This window comes from Protopterus annectens, chromosome 6.part0 (assembly GCF_019279795.1).
Source record: "Protopterus annectens isolate FY-2018-M chromosome 6.part0, PAN1.0, whole genome shotgun sequence".
Classification (NCBI taxonomy): domain Eukaryota; kingdom Metazoa; phylum Chordata; order Ceratodontiformes; family Protopteridae; genus Protopterus; species Protopterus annectens.
The window spans coordinates 1,111,710,255-1,111,728,307 of record NC_056737.1 but is presented as its reverse complement, the minus strand read 5'-3'; positions in this window follow the sequence as shown (position 1 = coordinate 1,111,728,307).

The following is an 18,053-nucleotide window of genomic DNA, read 5'->3' as shown; positions in this document are numbered from 1 at the left end:
CTACAGGTAAATGTATGGGCACTTACACAGTGTAGGCTTCACTTACCAGTGCGAAAAGCAGCTTAGCTGTAATATTGGAGCAATGCTGATACCTGCTAAGCATGCCTTAGCTGTGGTAACCAGTTCGTACCACCCAGTCCGATAACATAGCAGGGTAATGACATCTGTAATAAGTGTATGTAATGCCATGTACAATACATGCACCTATGTGCTGTCATTACAGTAGCAAGGACTGTGAGTGTCATGTGTAGGACACAGATGTATATGAGGCATGTACAGCACTGTTATCCATGTGAATGTGTTACATACAGGAGTAGTAGCCAGGGTACTTGCTGTCACACTGGCATGTAGTGTATCATGGCGGTACAACTGTTGACAGTGCTTTCCCAGGCAAGAGTACAGTGCTAAATGTAGTACTGACAACAGGCACACCTGCAGGCATAGTTGGACTCTGAGGCCTCCCTGTTGTGTCCCTGGTGTGTGAGCTGTGTCACAGTATATATCCCCTACTGGATAATGATCCGACATGTAGAATGTAACTGTAGACTACTGTCTGTATATCACATGTTAGTGAGGGCTTCCAACATGTACTTATGGCATACATATTGTTGTCAGACATCTATCTGTCAACACATTTATCCTTCTGCATAGCTACATGCCAAGCTGATGACTGTCAGTCCTTGTACAGATGTGCATATGGCAGGTATCCAGCTGGGATATGTACAGGCAATCTATGCTTGATTGACACTGACATGTCTGCCCAGTTGTGTAAGAACTGGCACATATAGGAGACAACAGCCTGTGTGCACCACATGCCACGGGTACCTCCACTACACAACCACATTCAACAGAACATGGTTGGGTACAGGTCTCCATCACAGACACTAACCATGTGTTGTAATACATGATGCATACATGTCAACTTGATCACCTCAGTGGCCATGTGCAGGAGGCACCCTGAGGATTGGCTGATGCATGTCACTCTCACCCTGAGGGTCACCACAGTGGTGTCTATAGATAGATTGCGTGCTGCCACATGGCAGGTGGCACGATACCACTGTACACACATCCCCTACACAACCCATCTCACCTTGGACAATAGCTAGGTACACAGCTATGACAACCTGCAGCGATGCACCCCATTACCTCCCTGACCTCAGTGGAGTGGTTTTACATGGCCTCACTGCTGTCATTCAGTGTTCACCCTGTGTATGTCCAGACATTGTGAGCATGGCCCTTATATGTGAGGGGCTACTGTGTTCACTCCATAATGTCATGCGCTGGAGTGGCATGTGTAGGTATTGCTCAATACATGCCAGATATGCTCCTCAATCAACCTATTATGTGACAACTGTAATATATGGATACACTCCCTGGTGTTGTCTAGTAATTCCCCAATGCATCTGTAGTGCTGCATACGTGGTTTGTTGGTCACCTCTCTGCTAAATGCGATATTAAGGGTAAACCTGGTGTCTATCTTCCCTCCCAATGCATGTTCCATGCTACAGACCTTATTATACTATCAGCTGTCCTGTGATTATATACATGACAAGTATTCATGGTGTGTCATGTGTCAGTCCATGTCCATGTACTGCACAATCCCAAAGGGAAGTACTGCTGTATGAACAATCCCACAATCACACGTGCATAAGTGGACACCCACACAAACACACACACATGCACACATGTATCCTACATGCATCAACCTCCCTCCACTTCACTAGAGTGACCCTACAGACAAAATAACCCCCCACCGACACATACATACACACATACAGGTGAAGTTGCACAAAGGTAGTACACACACTCCTCCTATTACCCATCTGTCAGCATGCATAACATATGGTACACAACAGCATGCAAGTGCAGCTATAGTTAATCCATGCTAGCAACAGTATACATGTGTGTGAGGCATGTGCTGTGTTAGTAGGTGATGCCCCTTCCCCTGGATACCACTGCACCCATGTACACAGTATTGCTGTGCACCTGTTCTGCACCCTGCCATGTACTGTGCACCAAACCTCACAGGTGTACAACCCATTGCTGAATGTGTAGTACTGTGTCAGTTAAGTCAGCTGTAATGCTCACAGCCCCTATGTTTTTCAGCAACACATACCTGGGATGATGTGTGGACAGATGTCATTTGTGAATGCCTGATGTCTGGTTTACAGATCTCAACATAAGTGGACCATGTATGACTAATCCAATACTATTACACTGACAACCATCAGACCATACCATGGCTATGGGGAGTGTACACACCCTTATTGATATGACGCACCTTTCCTTGATCTGCCATGGGACCACATCCCCACATATATTAACAGTACATGAGCCAGATATGTGACATATGTCCTGTACATTCACATGCAGTGTCTACGGAATGTGTTAGGTGTCTGGATGCTGACCATGATGCATACACTCTGTGTGTGCATATGTGTGCACACCCTTATCATGACAGTTTGTTGCACCTATTGTTATGTGTACTACAGCAGTCACTACTCCTGGCAGGGGTATACTAGCATGGGCCATCTGCATTTGCAAGTGTATGTTCAGTATGCCCTACACATGTCCCCCAAATCTGCATGACTGAAAGGTCTACTCATGTGCCTATCCCTTGGTGTTTACACACTGCCGCCACTATTGCTGTGGGGATAGGGTTACATTTGCCACAGTTCCTGAACCTGACTGTGTGCAGATACAACCATTCTTAGCATCCTTAGGATCAATGCTGCAGTGCACTGGTGTGTCATGCTGACACCCTCTCCCCACCTTCAGCCTTTTTGCAGATGCTTGACAAGTAAGGCCTACACATGTGTGCCAGTTTGCAGTGTCCCATACACTGAACACCACGTGTTACAGCCTAGTCCCAGCTAATAATGTTATCCACAGTAATAAGTTATGCCATAGTGTAAATCTGTAACAGTTACCATTGTACTACTGGTATATACACTGTTGTTGCAATGTATATGGGTGATGTTTCACACATGTCCCTACTGTAGGCCATGTCTCCCACCATTATGTTACTCCCAGTGGACACATTCTGCAATGACAGGATGTTAGTTATCTTGCAGGTGTCTGACATACCCTTCCAATACCCCATCATAGTCACCACTGTGATGTCATGCATTTAACAGCAACAATATGTGCACATGTACAGCATGCATTCTGGGTAAGTGTATTAGATGTGTGCATGGAATATACCATAGCTATTACATGCCCGGTGTATTAGCAAGCATCAACATAAACCATCCTCGCCAGCTACAGGCTGCTGCCTTGGTGGTATACCAGAGGGACCTACATAAGAGGATGAGGTATGCAAAGTCAGTGGCCACACCTGTGGCATTGCTACAGGGTGGGTGCAGTATTACAGTACATCAACAGTACATGTCCACAATACTACCACGTAGGCACATCTGTTTATTACTACTATGCAGCAACAGACTATATATATGACATGTCAGATATGCATGATCTACCTGTACAGATGTGGATGCATACGCAACAGTGGTCTACTGATGTGCCCTGTGGCCTTACCTGCACGCTCCTCAGCTGGTGTGTGGGTAGCACCCACCTCCATAATGGTGTCCGGCAGTTGTTGGCTGTGCAGACGGCCAGGTGCCACGAGGCTGACGAGGAGCTCCTCAACATGTGTTGGGGGTGGTGGATAGCATGCCCCCCCTCTTGCGAGGTGATGCCCCCAGACTGCAGCAGGACACCGACGGGCATTGTGAAGCAGGTCAGAACAATGATGCCGGACCTGCTCATAACTGCAGTTGTGCAGTCCGACATCACTGACCCTGTGGACTAGGTCATTCCACAGGGCGGTCCGCTCCTGTTGCTCATGGGCGGCTCGGCCAAACAAGACAGCGTAGTGCTGGATTAGGTAGTTTAGTACTATTTCATTTTTAGCAGCTGTGTAAGCAGGGAGCCATCCATGTGACATCTTGCCTGAAAGACATAAAGATAGAAACAGATCTGAGCAACTCATACAGCAAGGTTACCACAGTTCTTAATACACATCTCTGTCACCCCACCACCATTGAGGATAAGAAAGAAATTATGTATTGTTATTATCATGCAAGAAGCCCAGAATTTTTGGATACAAGATATACAAAACAATTAAGAGAGAATTTAGAGGAAAGAAAAATACTTTCGCAGGAAAAACTGTCAGAAGCTTCAGATAAAAATTTGCGTTCATTAATACAACAAATTTTTGAAAGACAGTATATAGATCAATAAACTTTGATCTCTTTGGAAAAAGAAGCCTTTATGGAAGTGGAAAAATATAAACAACAAAACTTAGAGATATTTGAAAAAGCTAAAAAAGAGATATGGACATGGGAAAGAAAGAGATTTGATATGGTGCAATATTTATGCAAAGGAGAAAGCTAAGTTAACTAATATAGAGAAGGCAGTCTCAAAAGTATTCGAAGAGAAATACAGGCAAAGGCATCCAGATATGGAAAATTTCACAATAAAAAGATTAATAAAACAAAAACATAATGTAGAAAAGATGATTAGTAAAGTAAAGTTTAAAGAAGTAGAAGTTGAAGTTATGAAGTGCCTGCGAAGTGAAGGATTTAATGTAGAAGGTCTAAAACAGACTACATCACAGCATGATGGAGTGAGTCCCCAGAATAAGGAAAAGCAAGAAGACCAGGAGACGTGAAGAAGAAATATGGACAGGGAAAGGAAAAGAGATTTAATATGGTGTAATATTTATGCAAAGGAGAGAGCAAAACTAACCAATACAAAAAGAGCAGCCCCAAAGATATTTAAAGAAAATATAGGCAAAGGAATCCGGATATGGAAAACTTTACAATACAAAAAATAAGAAGACTAAGAGGAAAGGTAGAAAAAGAGATTAGTAATGGAGAAGTCAAAGAAATAGAAGCTGAGGTAATGGAACAGCTGCAAAGAGAAGGATTCAGTGTAGAAAATCAAATGCAGAAAGCACCACAACAGGATAGAGCAATGGATACCCAAATTAAGAGGAAACCAGTAGAATAGGAAGTAACTGGTCAGGTGCCATATCAAGATATTTTGGAGTCTTCCACAAGAAACGTGTATAAACATTCATTTGAAGCTAGACAGCAGGAAAGAAACAGGAATCTGTGGAAACTCTGATGCAGTCAATGTTGAGCAGTGATAGACCAGTGAGTTCCCATATGACAGAGCAACGAATGACAGAGGATGAAATTGAAGAGAATGAGCTGCAAGAAGATGTTATAGAACTTTCTATAGAATGCCCGCAGAAAATGGAAAACAAGGGATGTACCCTCAATATGGAAGAAAAGGAGTTAAGAGAAGAGTTGCTTGATTTAATAGACAAAGACAGATATATCAAGATCAATGAGAGAAATAGACTGCAGTAATAAAACCCCAAAAGTCAGAAGCTTGATAAAACAAATGAACATAGTAATTAGGACTGTCCATAGAGACTCATGCTATATAACATAAGTAAACAGAATATATTACTGTGCTGCTAAATTAATAATTGATAAAGTTCTACAACCGGAACACAGGGTAGCGAGGGAAAAGAGGGGGCAAAAGAGAATACCATCATGGAAATACCAAACAGAGAAAACTATAAAGCAGCTAAGACAAGAAGTATCATTGTCAGAAGATTATAGAAGAGGGAACAGATCAATGAAAATATTAAGAAAGATAGATGTGATAAAAGCAATGTGTGGTATTAGAACAGACCAGGATCTATTCTGCACTATTGGAGATAACAAACAAAAAATTACAAAACAGGCAGAAAGACAGAAGATATGAAGATGAATATAAGGGGAAAACACAAAATAAACAAATTATTGATGACCCAAAAAAGTTTTGTAGAGAACTGGGAAATAAGGTAAAAGGAATAGATAGATCGCCAAAAAAAGAGGAAGTAGATACATTTTGGAGAAGTATCTATGAAGATCCTGTGGAACATAACAAAGATGCTAAATGGATAGAAGAAGTAAAAGAAAGAATAAGAAGTTTAAAGGTACAGGATATGAAGTGGGATGAAGTAACAGCCAGAGAGACTGAAATAAAGTTGAAAAAAGCCTCTAACTGGAAAACCCCAGGCCCAGATGCAGTACCTAACTTTTGGCTTAAAGTATTAACTTCTTTGCACAATGATTTAACCATGAGTAAGAACTATTTATATATGAACCCCGAACACACACCACACTGGTTAACAGGAAAAACAATGCTCTTACTTAAGACTGAACCTGCAAGCTACCCTAAAAATTATAGACCAATAACTTGTCTTCCGACAACATACAAACTATACACAGGAATTGATGCTGACAGAGTTTATAGTCATTTAGAAGAAAACTCAATTATAGCAGTAGAACAAAAGGGCAATAAAAGAAAGTCATATGGAACAAAGGACCATCTGTTGTTAAACAAAGTTATAGTGGAGAATTGTAAGGAGAAGAACCTAAGTATGGCATGGATTGACTACAAAAAAGCATTTGATAGTATCTCACATTCATGGATAAAAGACTGCTTAAAATGTATAAGATACACCCTACACTGATTGATTACATTACAGTAACCATGAAACAGTGGCAGACCACTTTGCAATTAAGCCATGATGATAAAGGACAGATTATTATCCCAGGGATAAAAATTCAAAGGGGGATATTCCAGGGCGACTCTCTGTCACCCTTGTTATTCTGCCTTGCCATTAACCCATTAAGCTGCTTACTTAACAGCTTAGGCCATGGCTACAATTTGGCTTCTAGAAAACAACAAAGTCTAATGACTTCTCATCTTCTCTTTGTTGATGATTTAAAACTGTATAGCTCATCAGATGAGAAACTGAAAGCACAGCTGCAGGTTGTCAAAACCTTTTCAGATGATATCGGAATGTCATTTGTTCTTGATAAATGTGCAAAAACAACATTTAAAAAAAGAAAATTGCAGCACCAGGAAAACATCAGTTTGGGACAAGAATGTGATATAAAAGAATTTGAGCAAGAGGGGGTGTATAAATACTTGGGAATTGATGAAGGATCAGCAATAAAACATGAACAAATGTGAATAAGGCTTAGTAAGGAGTACTTTACAAGACTTTAGAACAAGATCCAAGCTATAAATCAATTTGCTCTTTCTGTCCTAACTTATAGTTCTGGAGTGACTGACTGGCCCAAAAAGTGTTGGATAAATTAGATATCAAAACAAGAAGGATGTTTCATGCTCACCAAATTATTTATAAAAATCAGTGTATGCCAAGATTATATATCCCCCTTTCTGAAGGAGGGATGGGCCTCCTTGAAATTGATTACATGTATAGATCTGCAATCGTGGGACTCCACACATATCTATTGACCTCACAAGATCCAAATGTGGTGAAAGTTTTGAAACATGAGGAGAATAAATCTAAGATGACATCTCTGCTTAATTTAGCAGAAGCATATCGACGTCAAGCAGGAATGGAAATCAAACCAGAAGTGGATAAAAAACAAGCAGCAACTGAATGTGCTAAAAAAGAAAAGAAAGAATATAAGGTGAAAGATCAGATGAGAAGGCAAGAAATGTGGAAAAAACATAAATATAGTTGCAAGTATAAAAAACTTCTGGAAGAGCCTCATGTTGATCAAAAATTAATGCAGGAATGGGTAAGGAGAGGTGAATTTACATCAAGAAATGAATGGTTAATATTGGCAGCCCAAGATAGTGGGCTGCGTACATGCTGGTTTACTAAGTCCATTGAACATGTGGGAGAAACAGACATATGTAGGTTTTGTGGAACCGAGTTGGAAGCAGTTACAGACCTTATTGCTGGTTGTGATGCTCTAATGGCAGAGGGACTGTATACTGAAAGGCATAATAATGTGGCGAGATTGTTACACTGGAGATTGTGCAAACATTATGGTATCGAAGTGGCTGAAAAACATTGGAAACATGAGCCACAGAGAATCATAGAAAATGATGAAGTTTACATCACATGGGATCACCCAATACCAACAGTCCAAAAGATAGATGCTAGAAAACCAGACATAGTGATCCAAGAAAAGAAGACAAAAGTAGCATTGATCATTGAAATTGCCACACCTAGTGACTATAGTGTCTTGAGTACAGAGAGACACAAAGTCATAAAATACCTTGATCTGCAGGCAGAAATGAGATCCATGTGGAAGAAAGATACCCAGACAGTTCCAATAGTAGTAGGAGTAACTTGTCTTATAAATAAGAATTTACAATCATATTTAGATATGTTACCAATTCATGTAACACCGTATGAACTGCAGTAGGAGTCATTGGTATTAGAAACCCAAAAGACGGAGAAATCAAAAAAGAGGGAGAAACATTATCAGCTACAACAAACTGTACACACAACTCAATAGGTATGGCTACAGCTTACCTACCAGTGGGACAGATATTGTATTATACCACACATTCTGCTATGTGATTGTAGCCATGTTCCCTGTGTGGACACTATCATTGCTGGCCTGTTACAGACTATTCACCTGCATACCATTGTCAGGACCACTATGGTTCCATATATGCCTGTGGTATGTTTGCTATGTGATTGCTGCACATCTGACATTCTGTGTTATTGGGGATATCTATGCATGCTGTTGGACATGTTCTGGGATTGTGTAGACTATTACTACCCACATATGTTCTATAACAGTGACACAATAGAATGTTTAGGGAATATTTGCCAGCAGAACCACCTCTCCAAACTCATCTGCCCATGTTACCAGGCCACATCACATGTGGGACCCACCCTGGGGCCTCCTCATCTACTGGTCCAGCACTACCTTCAGGTGGAACCAACTCAGGGGATGATGTCCCCCCCCCGGGGCACACACAGACATGATCCTGTCCCCTGATGTCAGGTCGAGGGTCTGTTCCATAGCGGGCTCCACAGACACATGTGGGATGTGCTACATCATCTTGAGGCACCCAGTACACATTCATAGGGCCCACATGTTCCTCCTGTTCAGCCTCCAGGCCAGGCACCTTCGGGACATGGACTGCTGTTGTTAGTAGCAGTGGGTGGGAGGCTTGTTCCCATTGTGTCCATATTGGGGCCCATGGGGCTTCCACAACACAGACCACACACACCATCCAGGGTGTTTACCCACCACATGTGTCACATACCACCCCTGTAGGCTGTCCTCTATATTTACCGACCCAGACCACTTCCACAACTATACCTCCCATACTTCCCCATATTCCCATTACCTACTTCACAGACAAGGGCAATGTGGTCACAACAAGGGGTTCACATGTGACATACCCGTCCATGTTGCACACACTGACAGCTGTATATATCTGCATGTATTGCTATGTGTGCTGTTCCCTCGCACATAGCATGCAGCACTGTGGTGGTAATATAGGGGAAATGTATTGACATACATATATGTGTGCGTGTGTGTGTGTGTTTGTATATATGCAGACATCTGCATATAGATATATATCTATATATGTGTAGATATAGATGATGTATATATGTGTTTATATATATGTCTACATATGGGTATCTGTATATCTGTGGACATATATATATATATATATATATATATATATATATATATATATATATATATATATATGTGTGTGTGTGTGTGTGTGTGTGTGTGTGTGTGTGTGTGTGTGTGTACATGTATATATACCTATATATGGGGTACATTCAGGCATCAGGTCCACAATCTCAAACCTCCTTCCTGCACAGCTGCACTGTTCTGCCTTGCTACAACACAGACAGGTGCCACATATGGACACAGCCTAACAATAGGGGGGTATATGTAGGGCCAGATTGCAGGTAGCCCTATTACACACCTATGGCATTCCAGCATGCTAAAATACAGGTTAACCTGAGTATCCTGCAAGAGTTGGGCTGTGGAACCCATGCGTCCATCATTATGGCATTACTTCCACCACCCGCTATTGGCCACAGTAATATACATGCTTTCCATTACACAACCCACACTATGATGGCTTATATCTTATCAGTCAGTGCTGCTCTGCACAGTTGACGGGTATGTCCCACTACCCACAGGGACAGACTCTATTGTCCTTAGCAGTTATTCAGTGGTACATCATTACAACAACACCTGAGGGCACATATAAATCATTCCACATCATCTATCCCATTATTATGGACCAAGTACTACAGTCAATTACATGCATATATACTTCACATACCTGTTGTGGGAATGAGGTCTGTTCTGGAAAGTGTCCTTGTGAGAATTTGATTTTTGTTCTCCTTTGGCTTGGCCTTTAGCCAGCTTTCTTTCTTGATTCTTTTTGATTGTTTGTTTCACATTCAATTTCACTTTCTTTCTCTCTCTCTCTCTCTCTCTCTCTCTCTCTCTCTCTCTCTCGCTCCAGTAAATGGATTGATCTGCTTTGAATAGATTGCAGCATGGCTTTTGTGGGTGATGCACATGATCAGGTGATGGCCTCTGCACCAATCAGTGTCCTCCACTTGCTACCTGCATGCAGCATGCTGTGTAGTACTTCCAATTACCACTGTCATGGCAACCCACTACTATAAATCCCTACATTATGTGGGTGTGGTCCCTTTACCTTTCCTGTATGGTGGACATCCTTCATGTGTGTGAGCAGCAGTGTTACAGACAGCAGGTAGCAATACCTCTTACAACAAAACTTGCACACTCAGGCCAGCTACATATTTGTATGAGGTGCCAGAGATACAGACAGAGTGTGAGTAGTGTTGTTGTATGTATTGTATATCACCAGTGTTACAGGGTTTGTGTGTACATACTAGTTTAACATGAAATGCAGTCTGTCTGCATACCTCTCAACTGTGTGCCTATCCACTTGATGGCCAGAGGTGTGCGTGCTATGTTTTGTCTGTCCACCACACAGGTCTTGTGTCAGATATATCACTGGCAGTGTGTGTGTTGAGTGCTATCAGTACATGGCTATAACCATTTGAGTTTCTAACTTCATATTCCTGACTATGAGTATGTTTCAGATTATCCTGTAACACCAGTGACTTGCTTAGTGTATGACAGCACTATTTCACATATGGGCCTGTGTTCCAGCCTCTGTCCTCCACCTACATACCAGGCTTTGTCCATATGACATGCTGTCAAGGGTTGTTATGTGGTGGGCTGTGAGTATGTCATGCTGGCATTCCTGCCATCATTGCACTACTGTTGTGGCCCCCACACATATTGTGGGGTTGGGTCCATATGTATGTGGGCTTCCACTACACAATACATGTGTGCCCTTATGCAGTCCAGAGGCCAGTGTATGTAACAGTGGTAAATGGCCCTGTATGTCAGTCTATGGGGGGGATGCATCATAACTAACCTAGGTTGTTACAACATGTGGAGGTATCAGGGGTAAGCTGCCTTAAGGTAGCTGGATGTACATTACCATACAATTCACCTTGGGTAAATGCAGGCCTACTGCTTCCTGCCATACAGACTGTTCTGTTTGTCAGTGTGATTGTGATGGTTTCAGTTATGCCTTTTTATGTAACAGATATATCCCATTGTGTCAACTGAGGTCTTTACCCCCCTAGGGATTGTGTACAGAGTGTAGATAGAGGCCGCTGGACTATACATCTGCATTATTTACTGTTGATCGATTGTTATCCTGTGGCCCAGTCTGTCTTTACTGTTGTACTACTTGAAGGCCTTGGCCTGGACAGCAACATATGTAAACCTTTCCAGAATACTGTATTAATTTATCTGTTTGACAGTTGCATTAATCTGTTTATATGTATTTCAGAGTCTACACAGCTATATGACATCATGGCAAATACAACTGTAATAGTACACAAATAAAGCTTTCCCATGTATGCAAACCTGTGTGTGGTGTTATATCCTTTGACTGCTCTGTGGGTATATGTTGCAGGCAACAATTGTTATTTGTATGGGTGGCTCGTACAGTGTCTAGTTGGTAGGGTGGCAACTGTAGGCATAGTGGCTGTTCCATATTGTGTGCACCCTCTACATGTGTATCTTCATATACATATCTGTGTGTGCGTGTATGTGTAGTTACATATATATATCTATATCTATATATATATATATATATATATATATATATATATATATACACATATATATGTGTGTGTGTGTGTGTATCTGCATATATGTGTCTGTGTATATGTACCTTAGGAATGTTGATTGCTTCCACATTGTACATTCCCTATGGTAGCCAGACTGTATTGCATATGTTACTGATACCAGCCTGACATCATACAGGTGGGATGGAGTACTGTTAACATCTTGTGCCACTGCTCACTTGCCGCTGTGAAGGACATAAGAGAAATATTTAGCCATTCCTAGCCATAATATACATGAGCTGACAATTATTAAACAGGTAGTAGAGTGATACTTACACACATCTGGGACCTCCCCTGTCCTCCTAGCCTCTTGGATCCACTGATGAAAGAGATCCCCCTTCCATCGCTTCAGGTCAGCATAGTGATGCCTGACCTGCTCACCAGTTTGAGGTATGCCAGTGGCACTGGTGAGGTCATGGGCAAGATGGTCCCAGGCTTCTTCTTTATATTGGGAACCCTGGTACTGGCCCTGCAGCAGTCTCTGCTCACGGTCTTTGACAAGGAGTCCTGCCATGACTCTGGACTCCCGGATGTCCCAGTGCTACATCCAAAAGTGCACACCCTCTCCCATTCCAGATATAGTGCCTGCAAAGGGAAGCTACAACCAGTTATGAGATGTATTCCCACCTGCTGGGTTTAAATAGGGCCGGTTTCCCACACTTTGCCATGATTGGACAGTTTTGAAAAGGCTAAGCTATGGGCAAACCTGCTTACTTAAGTTTGGCATTGTATAAAGGGGTATACCAATGGGCAAATTGAGTTAGCTGGCCTACACATTCCTTACACCTACTAAGCTGGGCTGTGCAATGCTTAGCATTGCTTAACATTTAATTTGCATTATATTTGCTTTTTGGCATTAATTTATTATTCATTACATGTTATATATGTGTCTGGTATCCATGATTCATGTGTACGTACACTGTATGGGGTTCTTGTGTTTATTAGAGGACTTCAACACTTTAGTACAATTACACCTCACATCTGGGCTTACTGCAGTACTTCAGTTCACATATTTAAGTTATGTAGTAGGTTATACAGCATAAGACTGTATATAGATTCCTTTCACATATTCAGTTTGATTTTCCTATAGTGAGGATTTGTTTGATGATACCTCAATCTTATGTACTGCTGTGATGGCTTAGTGGTTAACTATTGTGACTATAGTGTACAGGGTCCTGGGTTCAAGACCTGCAAAGGCTGTTTATTTTGTTTCTGGCCAGAAAAGCAGCTGTTGCATACAGAGTGATTAAGGCACTTTTAAGCACTTGTAAGCGGGTTTGTGCAGGTTTGCACAAGGGTAAGCTATGCTAACCTTCGGTTAAATATGCTTATAGAGAGTTACTTTCAATATTGCTTAACCTGTGTGCGCATTGCTTACCCCCATGCAAACGGGCTTAAACCCACTTACTGGTGCTTACATATGCTTACTCCCGCTTACTACTGCTTAATAGTGCTTACACTTGCTTACTACTGCTTACTCCCGCTTACTGCTGCACTAATTTAGACAGTAATGTCTAATGGTTCTTGGGAAGGTGGGGAATTTGGAAGCTGTATGGAGTTATCATTCATTACACATTTTATCTTCCATTTGTATCCCTGATTCCTGTGTACATATACTGTGTGGGGCACATGTGATTATCTGTGGACTTTGCAACATTATGACACTGACACCTCACATCTGCATTTAATGCAGTACTCCAATTCACAAATATATGTTATTTAGTAGGTTATGCAACTAAAAATATTGGTCATAAAGTGATTTGACATGGGAAAATGGAATGCGGTGCAGTGGGACTCGAACCGGGAATGACTGTTTGTAAGGTGAATGCTCAGCCCACTACACTATTGCTGCACTGCTTCATTTGCATATATCTTGCTTTTTATCCTCTTCTGTCATTTACACTGCATTAACTGTAGCTAAGCGATGGGCACACCCGTGCACCTACTGTTAAATTTAATCTGTTCCATAAAAAAAAAGAAAGTTTGTATTTGTTGTTTTAACTATTGCTCTTGTACACGTGGGGGATGTTGCTGGGGGTATGCGTACACCTATGAGCAGTCTCGCTCATTCTTTTGGGACTTGTCTGCTGTTCTTCATTGCAGGGGCATATATATTCTGAGATCTCTGCTCTCAGACAAGCCACGTGCACTCTTACACACTCCGTGTAAGATTAGGAGCTCAGGCAGTGCGCCTTCATTAATATGCATGGCGTGCTGCCGTCCTGCTCCGAAATGGCCATTTCCATGCAGGACTAAGCTAGTTCTGCATGGAAGGATAGTAAATCTGGGGGAATACCTTTTTGCCACAGAGAAATGCTTAAGTTTAAAATATAGCTCCAGACTTGGAAAAGTTGTAAAACAAATAATAATATTCTTTAAATTTATTAAAAACAATATATACAAATTTAAGAGGTTATAAAGCAATCTTACATAGTATCATAAGATGTTTACTGAAGACTGATTTCAAAACCAAATTTCTTATCTTTATCCAAACTAGAGCAATTGATAGTTATACCAAAAATATCAGGCTTAGAATGAAAAATATGAAATAATATGCTAACTGGAAAAAATGCACTGTATTTGCAATAATTTCAGAGGAGACAATGTACAAGTAAATCAATTTAGATCCATCCAAAGTTCTCGGTTCTATGATTAATGCACAAAAATTAGCATAACATTATGAGACATTGATTGCAACATTTGAACATTTCAGCAAATCTAACACGAGTCTTTCCAGTTAGCTAAAAAGTAATAATTTATTGATGCTCTCTGGATACAAAACTACAAACTGCTGACAAAAATCAGAACCTCAGTAATACTTAGTCCATCTTTGCAAATCAGACTGACAGCTAAGGTCATCAAAGAGTTTTTGTTTATTTGTTTGTTTGGGTCTTTTGATTGTGAAAGTCCAGCTGGGCAGCTCCTATTTTCAGTGTATGGGTGACCGCAAATTCACTCCAGGGGTGGCACCCGTGTCCCTCCTGGACAGAGGAACTACTATAACTACTATGGACCCTTATCTTTGCAATCTTCAGTCACCTAAACACTGACAATTGAGCAACTCGGGATAAATATGTTTAGGCCTGTAAGGGCTCAAAGGCCGTTAGCCTAATAACCTTCTTTGAACTTATGAATGTGTGAACATGCCAAACTGTTATATTTTATTCTATGCATAACTGTCATCCATTGTTCAGATGTCTTATTGTTAAAATTGTTTTTTTCATCAATATAAAGAAGTTGATTAAACCTAAGTGACTAATCTTATTTCAGTTATACCTGGTATGATTTAAACCCATGGCTGCCTGATGGTATTAAAATGTAAGGTTTAGGAAAATTGTTGACTGTTTTCGCATTTCATTGGTTCATTTTTTTATCCTTCTTACATTTCAATTTTAAGCAGTTTGTAACATAATCAATTAATAACAGCTAAAAAGAAGTACCTCTGGCATGCCTAGCTCTATGGCTATAGCTTTTTATTACAATATGGTGTGACTGTACCAATCTGTGAAATGATAAGAAGAGCTCCCTCTAGTGTTTGGAAAGAGTTAGACTCATATAAACATCTTACAATTCATCTACAGCAGCTAGCTATGTCCTACCACAGCTGCTGGTCTTACACGTTGCAAAGCTTTAGCTTAATGCAAGCTGAGTGTGGATCTCTATTTACTTCCTGCTTCTGAGCATCAAATATGGAAAGAAAATTATGCAGAGTGTTACTGCCTTACTATGCTGTTGCCTACTATAAGTTAGCCTGCTAGGGTTTGATTAATGCTTCAGCCTCACTTTTAATTGTGTCTCTTAATTTATCTACCTAGAAAAAAGCCTAATCTTCCTTCTAATTAATTATGTATAAGCCCATAATATGTATGCCTTGCATACTAATGTCTCGTCACAAGAATTTTCTTTGCAGTGTGTGTCAAACTGTATTTGCGCATGCATTTTAACAATACAGTTTTTATGCTTTGGGCACTTAGCTTGGCCTCCACTGAAAATGGGATCTGCCCAGTTGAATTTGCAGAGTGAAAAGGCCCAAATAAACAAACAAACAAATAAAAACTCTTTGACCCTAGTTGTCAGTTTGATTTGCAAATATGAACTAAATATTATTCAGGTTCCAATTTCTGTCAGCAGCTTGTAGGTTTATATCCAGGAAGCATCAATGAATTATTACTTTAAGAATAAGTTTAGAAACTAAGTCAGTGTTTTTGGGAAACTGGAAAGAATCATGTTAGATTTGTTGAAATATTTCTCTTGTGGACATTTATTTTCTTCAACTGTATATGCTTCACAGTTTTGACATTTGCTTGATAATGTGAATATGCTGTCATTGATGCTGGTTTTAATTTATTTGTTCTGATTAAATCATTGCTTTATATGTTGTTAAGCTCAGCTGTTCCCTTTTCTCTCCTATCAAGTTTATTATACAGGTTCTATGATTTCTGTTTTGAATAAATCGATGCTACTGATGTCTTAGATCTTCTGTAATATAATGTCTTGGCATTTAACAAGTTATTTTTACCTACTTTGCCATGTATTACTAATTAATTACTTAGCTATTTTTCTGTTCAGCTATTTAATGTGTATTTACTATCAGAATTCTTATTAATTGCTTTTTAAACTGATTTTTTTTTTTACTGTAACTTATTTATTTCAAGCATGTTGTGTGCGAGTGAGTGGTATGATTGAAGTGCTGTAGCAGGGCTAGCCACGCGGCGCTGTAAATCTTGGCTCGAGATGATTGTCACTGCTGAAATGACACCCCGACCCCATGTGCAAAATGGGAAAAGGGGACAAGCATGGATGATGGATTTAAATAAAGACTAATTGTGGCAGTGGTATAACACACAGACAGTTAAGTTTCACATATTAGTAGAGTTTTGAGAACCTTGTTGATCCTGTACTGTCTCTGTATAAGACAGCAAACAAGTTACAAACTGCACATTGTGTAAGACACATTAAAGTTTTGTATTACGTGTTTCTTATTGTGTAAAGCATATTGCACTACATGCATTATTTTTCACATCCTGTTTCATGTGTATTGCACAATACACAATGTGTAATAAGTACATTTTATAAAGCAGCTTATAAAATATGCAATAAAATAAGGCAACATAATATGTAGTCAACAGATACTAAAATGAATACCTTGTATAATCACAGTGTCCATTCAGCAAGCTTGCTTGTTCATTACTTAATGCATATTGCACTGACCAATGTATAATACATGTTGTCCAGGTAACACTGTCACTACACACAGAACTTGGTGATGCCCAATATCTAGTGCAGACAGCTAATTTCCCAGTGCATTTTGCAGTGTGCAGAGTAATATAGATGGCACATTCCCCAAGATGAACTGTGTTAGTTAATGCAAGCTACATTCTGGGACATGATGGTAAAAAAATGTCACACCAATGTGATGCTTAATGGCATGGGATGGAAACACCACTAATAAGGACCCAGATTATCCTAGCTAATCAAGAAAAGATAAAGAGTACGTTATAGCCAGTAGAATAAAGCCATTGGAAAAAATATCAAATTACTTAAGGAAAATATGGGTTAAAATCAGAATATGCAGAAAAAGGAACCTTTCCAGACTTAATGCAACTCATCAAGTGTAGAGAAGCAGTAAGTAAACATGAGTGGTCACAGTCATTCTAAAGGTGCTACCATGTCAAATTATTAGAACTCCGAACGCTTGAAATGTTGAATGTCATATGGTCGACACCATACGAACAATATTTCAAGAGTTCGAAGGATAAACGTAACGGTTCCATTCGGTGCAGAATGCGAGAATTTCCCTTTTCTGCACTGAAGTGCAATCTTGGAGTTGGTATATTTAAGTAGGGGGGTGTGGGGGTGAAGGGGGGCTTGCCCCCCTGCCTGCATTGTTAAGGTAATTTTTTTGTTTGTTTTATTATATATTCAAACCTTTCAACTTCAATCATATGTTGTCGAACATATGGTATTCGACGTTTTGAAAGTTCAAATATATAAT